The sequence below is a fragment of the Nipponia nippon genome, unplaced genomic scaffold (genome assembly GCF_047370975.1).
Source record: "Nipponia nippon isolate SJK-2023a ecotype South Korea unplaced genomic scaffold, ASM4737097v1 scaffold_6, whole genome shotgun sequence".
NCBI classification, from domain to species: Eukaryota; Metazoa; Chordata; class Aves; order Pelecaniformes; family Threskiornithidae; genus Nipponia; species Nipponia nippon.
The window spans coordinates 17,358,071-17,370,481 of NW_028262380.1; the positions used below are offsets into that span (position 1 = coordinate 17,358,071).

The 12,411-nt window shown below is 41.1% G+C and overlaps 1 long non-coding RNA gene across 2 annotated transcripts; it reads right to left on the minus strand.

The window, feature by feature from the left end:
• Positions 1-249: 249 nt before the first annotated feature.
• On the minus strand, positions 250-11,353 carry LOC148051377 (uncharacterized). Of its 2 annotated transcripts, none has more exons than XR_015699752.1 (3): positions 10,795-11,353; positions 10,267-10,484; positions 250-535 (listed from the first exon to the last, which is right to left on the minus strand). It is a non-coding gene; the product is annotated as an uncharacterized LOC148051377 (long non-coding RNA). The 2 variants fall into 2 exon arrangements; XR_015699753.1 differs by lacking the exon at positions 250-535 and adding an exon at positions 5,366-6,947.
• Positions 11,354-12,411: the final 1,058 nt, after the last annotated feature.

Here is a 12,411-nt window from a genome sequence, read left to right on the forward strand (position 1 = left end):
CATAAATTGTCTAAGAATGAATTTAGTCTAGAATTTAGAGAAAAGTTGCTAACCGCTAGATCAGTGAGGTTCTGAAATGGCCGTGTAGGAGAGTAAAGGAAACCTGGCTAGTAAAAGGATGAATCTTGTTAAAGTTGTTGAAAATGTTTTTAAGACAGGTTACTGGCCAGAATTCAGGAGATATTGCTTCCAGTCCAGTCCAGTGGTTGCTGCAGTTAACGAGACACCAACTTTTGAAAGCTTGGGTAAGAATTTTTGTTATGTGAACAAAGGGAAAGTGCTGTATCTTAACAAAATAATGTAAAAAAACCCCACCACCAAACACAAAAAAACCCCAAAACTTAAGAGATTTAGATGTAGCTTGAATTGGAATAGGGGAGAGCTTGAAGGACATCGGGTTACGTTCACAGAGAGGACCAGCATGGGTAAAACTGAGGTCTCTGTTTTCTATTCAGGTCTTCCATCCCATGTCTCTTCCATTTCCTTTCCCGATAGGAAAACTATCACCTTCAGTTTTGTTCAGAGTACATGATCACTGCGAATTAAGAAATAACATTATTTAGAAACTAGGTGGAGCTGTTTGTTTAGCACATGCAGTGGGTTTGATGTGTTGCACTCTGTGCAGAATAAACTGCATCGTTTATGTACACAGATGGTGCATGTGGCACCCCTATTTCATGATGCATACATTGGATAAAATTCAATGGATGCAATGATACATTTCATGATGGATCTGAGAGCTGACATACTGTGCACATAGTGTACATTTAGAGAGCGGCAGTTCATTTTATGTTAGAAGGTATTTTCAGACAGCTTGAAGAATGCAGTGGCAATTAGTTAAGTGAATGGCAGAGATGGAGACTGCATTGGAGACTGACTGGTGAGGAAAGTTTTAAAAGGAGCCAGGTGTTGCAATAACAGAGATTTTGAAATTATTGAGTTGTAGCATAGGAATATGTAAGATTAGTGTAGGGAAGGTGTGGCATTTTTTAGCCAATCTTTTGAATATTCCACTGGACGTAGCAAAGTAAAAATAAATACATTGCCATTTACAGGTGCTCAGAAAGAAAACAGTAGGGTGGTGGTTGCAGAGGGGTGTCAGAGATCAGAAGTTAGTCTTGTGAACCTGTATGTGCCATGATGTTCCTGCTTTCTCAAGGTTTGCTTTGACAAATGCTGCCAGCATAACTTGCTTTCTCTGAACAGCGGCGAGCTAGCGGTGAACTACAGGGCCTATATACCATCTACATCTACATCCTTTTCTAAACCTACTTTATGTTTAGAAGGCAAAACATTGTGGTAAGAAAACTGGGTTGGGTGCCATTTAATAAGGACTCATGGCCCTAAAACCTCTCCTTCACCCTGTACTGTTTCCCAGGGATCTCTGCACACCTCCTTTGTTCTGCACCTTATAGATACCTCAAGAGTCCAGTCGTGCTGAAAGGTGACATGCAAGTTGCAGCCATCTCCAGAATCCCAACTTCTCTACGTCTGCCCCTGGAGTTCCCTGCATCTTTGGCAAAACAAGGCTGTGCTGTTGCTGGATGTGCTACACCTTGGAAGAACTGGGAAGCTTCTACCTCTGCTACTTCCATAACAGCTTGACCTTGCCGTAGAAAAGCTGGCCGGTGTTTGACTTACTCAGTGCAACTGCTGGCTTTAAAAAATATAAATAAAATCATGTAGGGCTGTTATTTGGCTGTGGGACTTTATGACTAATTCAGTCACCAAAACAGGGCAGCCTTGGCAAAATATTATATCCTTTATCAGCCATGAGGTTGCAAATAAATTGAGGGCTTTCTAATGTATTGCAATCTATTGTTAGAGTGGAGTGGTTAAGCTTATTCCAGTTTTTAAAGACCACAGACATTGATGATATTGCTTAATAGCTGGTTAAATACTCATAGTTAAGGCTGACAACATTCTATTAAAAGACCTGAGAATTCAATCAGAATTATGTGATTGGGTCATCCAGTCTTTTCTCTTCCACTGTTTCCATTCTCCTGACTTTGCAAAATGAGTATCATTTGTTAAAATTATCTTTTCTCTCAGGTTTTCTGAAAGCTTGCAATGCTTGCAATACTGATCAGCAGCACATTTAACAGAGTCTGCTTTGCTTTTTATACTTCTCTCAAGTTAAAAACTTGGTAAGAGTTTCCATTTCTGCTTGTGTTTGTCTTTCCATAAAGCTTACTTCCATAACCTGAAGTTTGCCTGAAGTCTTCTATTAATTCTTACTCCAGCTCCCTCCTCTATAGCTCAGAGCTTTCATCCCCTTTTTGTAAGTATAGTCAGTCTATATATTTTTTCCTCTTTCTAAAATAATTTTCTAAAGTCAGTTATCACTTTCCTTTCTCCTTTGGTGCCTTAATGCTGCTTCATTTATGTTCTCTTTGCCATATCAGTTTGCAAGAGGCAAATAATGTTATTTTTTTTACTCCATACAATCCATCACACACTATCTCCTCTGCCCAGATTCAGGGAGGTCAGCAAATAAATACTTTTTGTGAGATTTCCATCTTCTGCTCAACTTTCATTAAAACTAAAGAGGTAATGTCCTCGACATTAGGGCTGAGAAGAAGAGTACATGCATATGATTGAAGTCCAAGGACTCTGCTCTCATGAGAAAATGACCAACTAAGTACGCTCATACAGTAAGCATGTTGATGCACTAATACTATACGAACGTGTTTTCATCCACCCAGAATTAGTGTTCTTCCCCAGTTCATATTATGTTGCCTGAATACAACATAGGCAGATCAGACATAATGCAGCAATGTTTCCGTAAATCATTTCCAAGAGGTGGTACCTATCCTTCAACGTGTGTAAGAAAAAAGACAAGCATGTTACAAAGTTTTGCATCACCCATTGTAAGTGATCTTTCCTTGGGACCACTAGTGAGAGAGACTTTTTGTTTTGCCAGTGGGAATTATATGAAGAAACCAGAGCAGACAAGGGCAGCTTTTGAGTTCAACCCACAATACCCAGGAGAAGAGCAATTTTCCAGGATAAAAAAGTGGAAATGAAGGAAAATACCAATGGGTTGCCAGCATGGAACCTGTCGGCAAGCCTATCTAAACAGAAGTAAAAATCTAGTTGGAGTGGCAGTGCTCCAGTGACAGGTGGGGAAGAGAGCCTTCTCACTATAGCACCGTAACAGCACCTGACCACTCGTTCTCACAGTCAAGAGGCTGGTTTTGAGAGCTGGCCAAAGAAAAAGTATTTGAGCATGTCTGCTCTGAGAAGGTGGGAAAGGTGAGCCATCCATCACTGTTGACTAAGTGTCTGAAATGCACTTTATAGAAAACCTAATTTTTCAATTAGAGAAGAAAGGAAGAAGGGAACGAACCTATTCTGCATCGAAGATACAGGCATGTAGGTAGAGAATCAAGCACTATGCAAGCAGTTTAAAGGGAAACATATCTTGTCAAAGTAAGCTGCAATGAGGCTAATTCATTACTATAGCACGGTACACACTCTACTGAGAGAGGGGGGAAGGTCACCAGGAAGGTTTTGGCCCAGTCAGCTGCTTGGTAAATTCTCTAAGCCTCCAAGGACCGTACATATTTTGTCATTTTAGGTGATGCTGGAACATGGACTAAAGATGGAGAAATACTTTGTTGCATACAACAGCATGTTACATCCTATCACCATTATGGCCTGCACTAATGTAGGATGTTAAGTTTAAATCCAGCCAGCTAATGTACCTAACAGAATATTCAGTAAACTCAGGTAAATCCAGAATTACTATGCCTCTAGCTTTATTAACAACCCAAATTAAGGAAGGACCATCTAGCCTCAGAGCAGGGTTTTGCTATGCCCAGTGATCAAAAATAATGAATTCTAATATAACAGTGTGGCCAAGCACAAGTATCAAACTTGAATAGCCCTGTTTCATTTGTTCCCCTCAGGTAGAGTAGGAGGATTTGCTCTCATTTTCTCATCTAGTTGAGAGACAAAGACCTCATCTCTCAAGTACCATTTTATGCCTCTGAAAGGACATAAATCTGCATGTAAGGTTAAAAATCCCTTTCAAGTGAAATAGGAAGTGATTCTTTCAAATACAATTAGATATAACCTAAGTGTTTTGAAAATACATCCAGTACCAGTTGCCTGATCTGGCCCTGGAGCTGGTAGCAGGTTACTGTCAGATACTCTGCTGCATCAGGGAGCAGCAAGCCTTTGAGCTCTGGAGGCTGCAGGCACCAGCCAGGCAGCAGGGTAGGGGTCCCAAAGCTTAAATGCAGGTGGCAGACCATGAGCAGAGGGTACATGGGGGATATCCCAGGCAAGGCTTGTTGCAGCTCATTCTCGCAGGTAGCTGTTTTCACAGCAGCCTGAGCCAGAGGCACACAGCTGTGCCCCATCTAGGCTGACCTGAGCCACAGGATCTGAACCCCTTGCATGAATGGCTGGTGCATGCAGGCTGTGATGCTAGGCATATTAGAGATTAAATCAGTGTGATCAAGAGATACTTCACTACCAATGAAAAATATTTTGAGAAGTTTGTGAGCCTTGAATAACATGGATTCATTAATCTTGATGAAAAAATGAGTTTGTTTAACCATGATGGTCAAGGACGAACAATGGATGCCGCAATTGTTTCACTGAAGTAATTCACTGCAGAGTTAGCAACCGATGTAGGTACACAGTTAGAAAAGAATGAGCCACGTGGTGAAGAGCAGGGCAGAAGTAAGCATTAGAAGTAAAAAAGCCCAACCTAAGGACTTTGAATTCACCAGAACTGCAGTGGGAAGCAGCCTCCTGCAGGAACCTGCAGCCCCGTGGCAGGCAAGGATGGGCCAGGTTCCCAATCCAGAGCTTTGCTGGTTCATAGAGTAATTTGGGGGCAGTTACAGCATTGCTTGCCTGGATCTCATGCCTCTGCCTTGACAGAAGGCTATTCCTCATCTTTCTAAGCTGGAAGGGTCACACCTGCATCCCTGATTAGGGCTAACAAATCGAAGGTGACTCTCACAACTCACTCTTCAGCAATACATTCTATCTAACTCCCGATATACTAAACATGGGCAGAACTCATCACTGCACAACTACATTTTAAATCTCTATATTATCTACTATTGTATCTAATTTTAGAATTTCAAATAGGATAAGACTAATTTATTGCCCTTCTCCCAATTCAAGCCCTATCACACTGTAATGTTCTACAGTCTTAATATCAAAATAGTTCATTTAGTACCACTGTACTCACTTTTCTTATTATGTCTGGATTTACAAAGGCTTGAACAATTCCTCATGTCACTTAAAGAATTCCTTTTTGTGCATACACAGGCAAAACAGTTGACTGGCAAACACACATCTGTACTGCATGATCACAATGCATGAGATTAGTTTGATGCTTTACTCTAAATATTGTTCCTGGTAAGATAAGAACTGAAGGAACTGAGATTAGGATTCCTTTAAAGAGAATTTATTAAAACCCCAGAAGGTCTATGTACAGGAGAAAAACTTCCAAAGCTAAGACTAAAGTTGGCACTTTAATAAAGAGTGAGGTGCCTGAATACATTGGTCGTCCCACAGGTGCTGAGCATCTGCCACTAACCTTAACTTCCATAGGAGCAGAAACCAGGCAGCATATATGAAAAACAGGCTCTTTATGTAGGTACTTGAACATGCCAAAACCCAAAACCGTGTCCCACACTGCCTGTCCCTTTGACCGACCTCAGTTTGGCTAACCTGCTTTCCATACACCCAGTTACTGTCTAGCTGTTCATTGCAGCCACCCAAGATCAGGGATGGACATTCACACCGCTATGCCCATTGGATATACTCTCCCTCCCCCAGCTGTATGCTACTTGCTTATGCTAGAGATTACTGTCCCCAGGAGGAATCTTGTCAGCATTTGCTAATCTGCTTCAGACAACCACAGTTGGGTTAATTTGAACAACTGATGAAAGTGGTTTGCGCTAGTGGGGCTAACTTTGCCTGAAGCGTTTTAGCAAATCCATCCAAGATCCCTTCCAGGAGCAGAGCTGTGGGGACAGCTTCCAGCTGCTGGCTGTGCAAACAGCTGGGGGTGGAATGGTTGAACAGGCACTTGGGATCTTGAGGAGGACGTCTGTCCATGGCCTAAGATGGAGTTATCTGAGACACTGGGAAACAAAAATGAGTCACGAGAGCAACACCAACTAAGGACAGAGTCCAAATCAAGGGTTTGTCTCTGATTTCTTTACCATGGATGGCGATTTCAAGTAGAATTCATTGCTGATGTCCAAATGTCCTTCAGTATCACGAGGAGACTAGTCACTTGTGAAAAAGTCTTTAATGCCCCTAAAATTATTGATGGTGCCTGAGTGTCCAGCTTTGTAACTCGAGTACCTTCTTCTGCTTTATAATTTCAGAAGACAAAAGAAAATGAGAACAAGCAAATAAAATGTGATCTCTCTTCAGTCAAAAATTGTCAGTATTAAAGTTCAGACATACATCTGTTAGCTTTCAGGCATTATTTGCAGCAACAATGTCTGCCTCTTATCCTTTCCTCTTAATAGGAAAATGAAAAGCTGAAAAACAACTGTTCTTGTTACCTCTCCCCAACATCTAATATTTTCACCTCCTTAGTCAAGTATATAACTCAGTCCTCACATCCATATTTTCATAGTTGTGGTAATCCAGCATTCTCTGGGCTGCCTTTTGCTTTTTTCCGAGATATATTATTACCTCCTGTGTTTTGCTCTCTTCCTTCCCACCATGTTTCTGGCACATTGCATGCCCCATGTGCTGGATGAGAACATTATCCGATTCCATGGTCGCAAATAACTCTGTTAATAGATTTAGATTAATGCCAGATTTAGAATAATGCTACTTCTACAGCTATCTTTCAAGTGTGTGAACGTAGACTGGCCTCATCTGGGCTGGTTTTGACTTCCACAGTGCTTTATCCTCCACATTGTAAGCAGGATCCTGTGGTCAGCTTCTGAAGACTTAACCTTTCAAAGACAGGAGAATATAGTCTATGAAGCAATAAAGATCAGTAAGCTTCACCGTGAATCCCCCCCAACCACTCATTCACACCCCTCCAGATAGCCAGTAACATCCTGCTTGATAGGATGTTTTTACATGTTATCTCCAATTTGTTTTGTATTAGACACCAAAGTTAGTACTTAACGTCTTTACATGGTCTGATGTGTTTTGCTAGGGATACGCTCACTAGTTATTAACTGGATAAAACCTGATATTAGCTTGGCTTTGTTTAATTTCTAATGTTATTTACTCTGCGATAACTGACTAACCTCAGTTAATATTGTGAATTGTTTGCCCTGTAATGACAGATATTCCATTACATTATGTAAATTATTTGCATAGTGATTATGATTTAATGTTATTGGTAATTAGAATTATTTGCCTGCTGGTAATGCCGTATAAATGATCTGTCATTAATCACAGGGCACACCTTACCAAGAGCTCTAATGAGGAAAGCTGCAGTTTAATGCCACTAAACTATCAGTGTCCTCTGGGCCATTGTTTTACATCACGGGGAACTGTTTTCTATATTTATTGATCATTCATTGATCATTACCATAAAGACCCGGGGCTTTGTAAATTTTGTCTTCATTCTTTGATGTAAGATATCACCAGACTGTGAGTCTCAATAATCAAAACGTGTAGCTGCTAAAATTTTCTCGTTGGATTTTCGCACTTGCAGTTTTAAACCACATCAGAAGTTCCTCCTCTTGAAGAAAGAAGAGGATCCATAGTCCACACCTCTCACATTAGTACCCATAGAGTTAAGGGCACATCTTTGTCAAAGGAAAATTACAAAAGGCAAAGGCCAGCGAGACCCCAGCCAGCAGAGCACTACCTTTAATTCAGGAAAAGAAACTTCCTAAGGGAAGCTCCTCTTCCCCTGGAAAAAGCCAACTGAGAAATGATATTGTTCTTTTTTCTGCACTTGCTAATTCATATCCATCACTTTTTTAGGAACCACTTTTATTTACCGTATATTCTCCTTGCAATAAACCACTAGTAAACTAGTTGGTGAGAACAACAAAATACATCCGTCCTACCCCTATTTAGTGCTTGTTATGCCTAGTTTGATGTACTGAGTGATCGTTACCATGTAAGCAGAGAATCCCATACCCTTGGAAAGCTGAGTGTCCATTTAAAGCCCTGCCACACAGCCAGACCTCTGAGCTCTGCAGCGACGAGCCAGTGGGTAACAGCTGGCCGTATCCACACTCTGCAGATGTATACTGACACTTTCTGTGTATCAAAAACCGGACAGAACCATTGATTACCAGGATTTCTAAGGTAGGAGTTAGAGCTTAAGGATCCCAAACACAATGCTAAGATCCAGAAAAGCAGGGTTTAAGGCACACTCCCGAACCCTACACCTCCATGCACCACTGCAGGCCATGAACAGGTCCCTCAAGGTCATATGACAAGTCTGAGGCGGATTGTCACACATCCACGGTCAGTGCAAAACCCGAATGTTTTGTCTTCTCAGGCTCTGAAGTTACTTAAAATCAGACCTATCCGATTAACTAATGTAAGATGACAGAGTTATTCCCAAATGAGAGACATTCTGAAATGAGACTCATGCCTAGTAAAGAGCCTTTACTATGACTTAACTGCAAGGCATTTAGTATAAATACTTTTTCTGAATGTCTGAAAGAGCTAGAACTGTATATGAAGAATGAAAATACTTGTCACAACACTTTCTGTAATTTTTGTGGAATAAAGAACTGTTTACCTATATAGCAATTCAGTCAAATTGCAATGCCTGTTTATCATGCTGAAAGATTTGAATAGTCTGAAAGAAATATTTGTACTGAAAAGCTTTGTTTAGAATCAAAAGGAAAATAGCCGAAATCTACTGAACCAGAAAATGTATGCAAAGGAAGATCAATGTGAATAAAATATCTCTTTTAATATTTTACTGGGGGAAAAAACAGAATCATTAATGTTGTTTTTAATTCTGAGCCTCTGTAAGATTACGAACAGTCTTGGGTTTGCCTTGGAAGGTTAAACAAAAAGACTAGTCCATTGCATAAGGGAGAAATGGATAATAGAGGAACATGAAGAAGGATTTCCTACATTTAAATTGATGATTGATCAATGCAAATAAATATAGAATATGAATGACTTTGACGAGTCTTTCTCATGGAACCTGTGTGCTTCATAAAACCTGAACTATGAAAGTTTAGTAAAAGATTTGGAAGACAAGTGTCTGTGCATTCTTAATGAATAATGGCGAAAAGAAAGGGGTGAATAAATGTCATAGTATTTGGTGATGTGTCCTTTGCACCAGTCTGTACCCTTCATAAAATATCTACTGATGGAATTAAGCAGGCAAATAGCGAGATGTGCATACAGCAATATATTGGAAACATGGCGGGTATCTGTGGTCAATCAAAATACAACAGCTGCCTGTTTTGTGAAGCCAAATAAAATCAAGTGAACAGTTTGTCCACTAACATTACGCTTTTCTCAGACAAGAACATTATGTTTCTCTAAGTCTTTTGATAAACATGGAACTACTGCCCTATAATAACAAGAAACTGAGGAAATGTGTTGTATGTGTTCTGTTCACAAGCATTTTGCTAAAATAGCAGCAAATGACTTTTTCTATGAATGTAGGGACGTGTTTTGCATTTTGACTCATTTCATTTCACTTATTTCTTTCATCAGCAAATGAAACCATAGAGGAGTATATTTTTTAATTTAGAGTTAGATATTTTTCCTAACAGTGATTCCAACAAATATATTTCAATTTAGGTTAGAATACTGCCATCCATCAGACAGTGCATTCAGCTAAAAACACTAGAATCACACAAGCGTAAGTGTTAGACAGATGCTATGGGTAGCAACAGAATCGCCAGCGCTGCACATCAGCTGTATAAGAAAACCAAAAACATAGGTCTGATTTCAAATGTGGGAATCCAGAGTCACATATTAGCTTTATCATTGTCTGTGACTTCTTTTTTCCCACACTTGGTCAGTTAATGAGATTAGGAAATCCCATTAATGAATCCTCTGAGTCTTTGCACATAGGCAGAGAAAATAGCAGGGAGCATAGAAAGGCATTGGAGAGGAGGGGTTCTTACAGACCTTACAGTTCCTTGAAGTTTTTCAGAACATATCTATCATGGAAAAACAGTCCAGCTACACCCACGTATGCCCTGCCCAAGAGCTGAGCTAAGCTGAGTTTACTAGCAGGAGTTTGTATACGAGAGGAATATGAGAGCAGATAGCTTTATGGTCTGGAGGGGACAGACAGTGCGAGACAACCGTGTGTGCAGTACCCACCGTGTCCCAGATCCCTCCTGATCCTCCTGGCCATGGAGGATCTGGCTCCGTGCAGACCGGGGCACCGCGATTCTTCCTGCTGCGAGTCTTCGGACTCTCTTTTTCTTGTTCTCCCTGAGGAATTTGGGGAATTTCTAGCGATTCCTTTCTTCTCCAGGCTGAGGAGACTAGATGATTTGTAGATACTGGATTGATGCCACACTGCAGAGACTGAAAAACTGCCTCAGCAAAGGAAAGAGAATTACATATACCTATATGCTAAATACAGCCTTTACAGAAACTTACATAGCACAAAATAGGGAAATAAGTGTAAGAAAATACTGATAAAGTTACTGCATAATAGTTATTGAATTTACAAAAAAAAAATTCAAAAAGCCACTTGCAAGGACACACATATGTATGTTATAAAATAAAACACACAGCACTCTCTTAGCAGTTTAATTCTGAGTAATATTGACTAAACTTTTCTTGGCTTTCAGCTGAGAAGTAAAAAAAAAGGTAGCATCTTAGAGTTAAATATAATATTACCTCAGTGCCTCCCTAATCCATAACGGAAGCATTAATCACTGTGTCTTTGTCATGGCAGCAAGGCAGTTTGCAGTCTGTCTGTGTACTTGATTTATGAACAGCTGATGGCCATTGAACTGCAGCAATCCACCAAACAGTATTTTGTACTTCCTTCTGCCTTGAGTATAAATGTTACAGAACACCGGCATTATATTCCATCTAATATATACAAAGTTAATTTTGTAAGCTCTTTCATTTTCGCCCCTCTTTGGTCTGATTTTTGTGTCTCACTCTTTCCTCCTCCGTCACAAAATGCATTGCTGATCTCAGACGGCCAGCTCACCACCTTGCTTACAAGTCTGGGCTTTGCCGGAGCAGGATCGGCACACTTCTACCTTCCAGCACTATCAAGGTGAGCTCCTGTCCCAGCTGAGCAAGAAATGGCACGGTCCTCAAGCCTGTTTTCCTTCTTCTCTCAGTAGCTTTCCTCTCATCCCATGAGTTTCACATGAAATCTGGAGTTTTGAGATTTGATGCAGATGCTTTGGTGCATGAGTCCCCAGTATGGCCAAACTCTACTCCACATAGCTGCTTTGGAAGGAAAAAGAAGGGGAGTAGATTTGCATTTTGTTCTTTCACAGATGCCTAAGAGGTAGGATACTCAGCTTGAGTTACCAATTAGAAACACCTGGGGGTCAAAGAGAGGCCCCTCCTCAGCCCCTCCCTTACAAACAAGGTGGGAGTCTTGAGTCCCAAAGCATCAGGCTCCAGTCTCACCAGTGTGTGGTGGGAAGTGGCTCCCTACTGGTCTGTACCTGCGGTGACATGGCAGCTATGGAAACCTGCACACGTCATCAATGCGCTCACTCTGTGTGGGTTTTCTGTTGCGGTCTGCTCTCCAGGGGAATTCTGCCCATTTTTGATGAAGTATCTCTGTCCTCCCTTTCTCAATATTGTCTCATTCCTTAGGCCCCCTCTGTGCTCTGGTCTGCAACTTTGAAAAGCCAAGGCTATGTCCAAATTTCTATTAATCACAAGCTTATGACAGTGCAGCGGATTGCTGTGTTCGGTAGCGTTTAGGAGGATATTGCTTTGTAAACTGTACTGTGCTATTCACCATTGCCTGTAACAAGGCACTCTTTGTTGGTTAATGGTGTCTAGAAAACAATGGTTAAATTTAAAGCATCTCAAATTCTGAAGAGTGCGTTAAGAAAAAACAAAGAAAAAGCCAACCGCAAGAAAAGCTAGGGTTTTTAATGCTTTATCTCACCTCTCTTGGTAAGAGAATGAGGGATGTATTCACAAATATTTGAAGGATGGCTTGAAGAGAGAGTGCTGCCCTACAGGAACTCCTGGCATCAAAGGGTGTATAACAAGGCGTAATGGAATGAAATTAGGCAATAATGCTGACCAGATAAGTAGTCTTTCATCCTGGAAGTACATTCCAAATGTTCATAAATGCAATAGCAATTGCAAACATTTTGGGGGGAGGATTCCTACCAGCGAGATCTGCCAGGTATGGGCTGGCTAGGCAGGGAGGGCAGGGTGGAAGGGCAGGCTGAGCGGCACCCTCGCCCCAGCCGGCACAGCGCTGCCTCCCGCACAGCCCTCTGCCACCCCGGAGCGGGTCGGGCCATG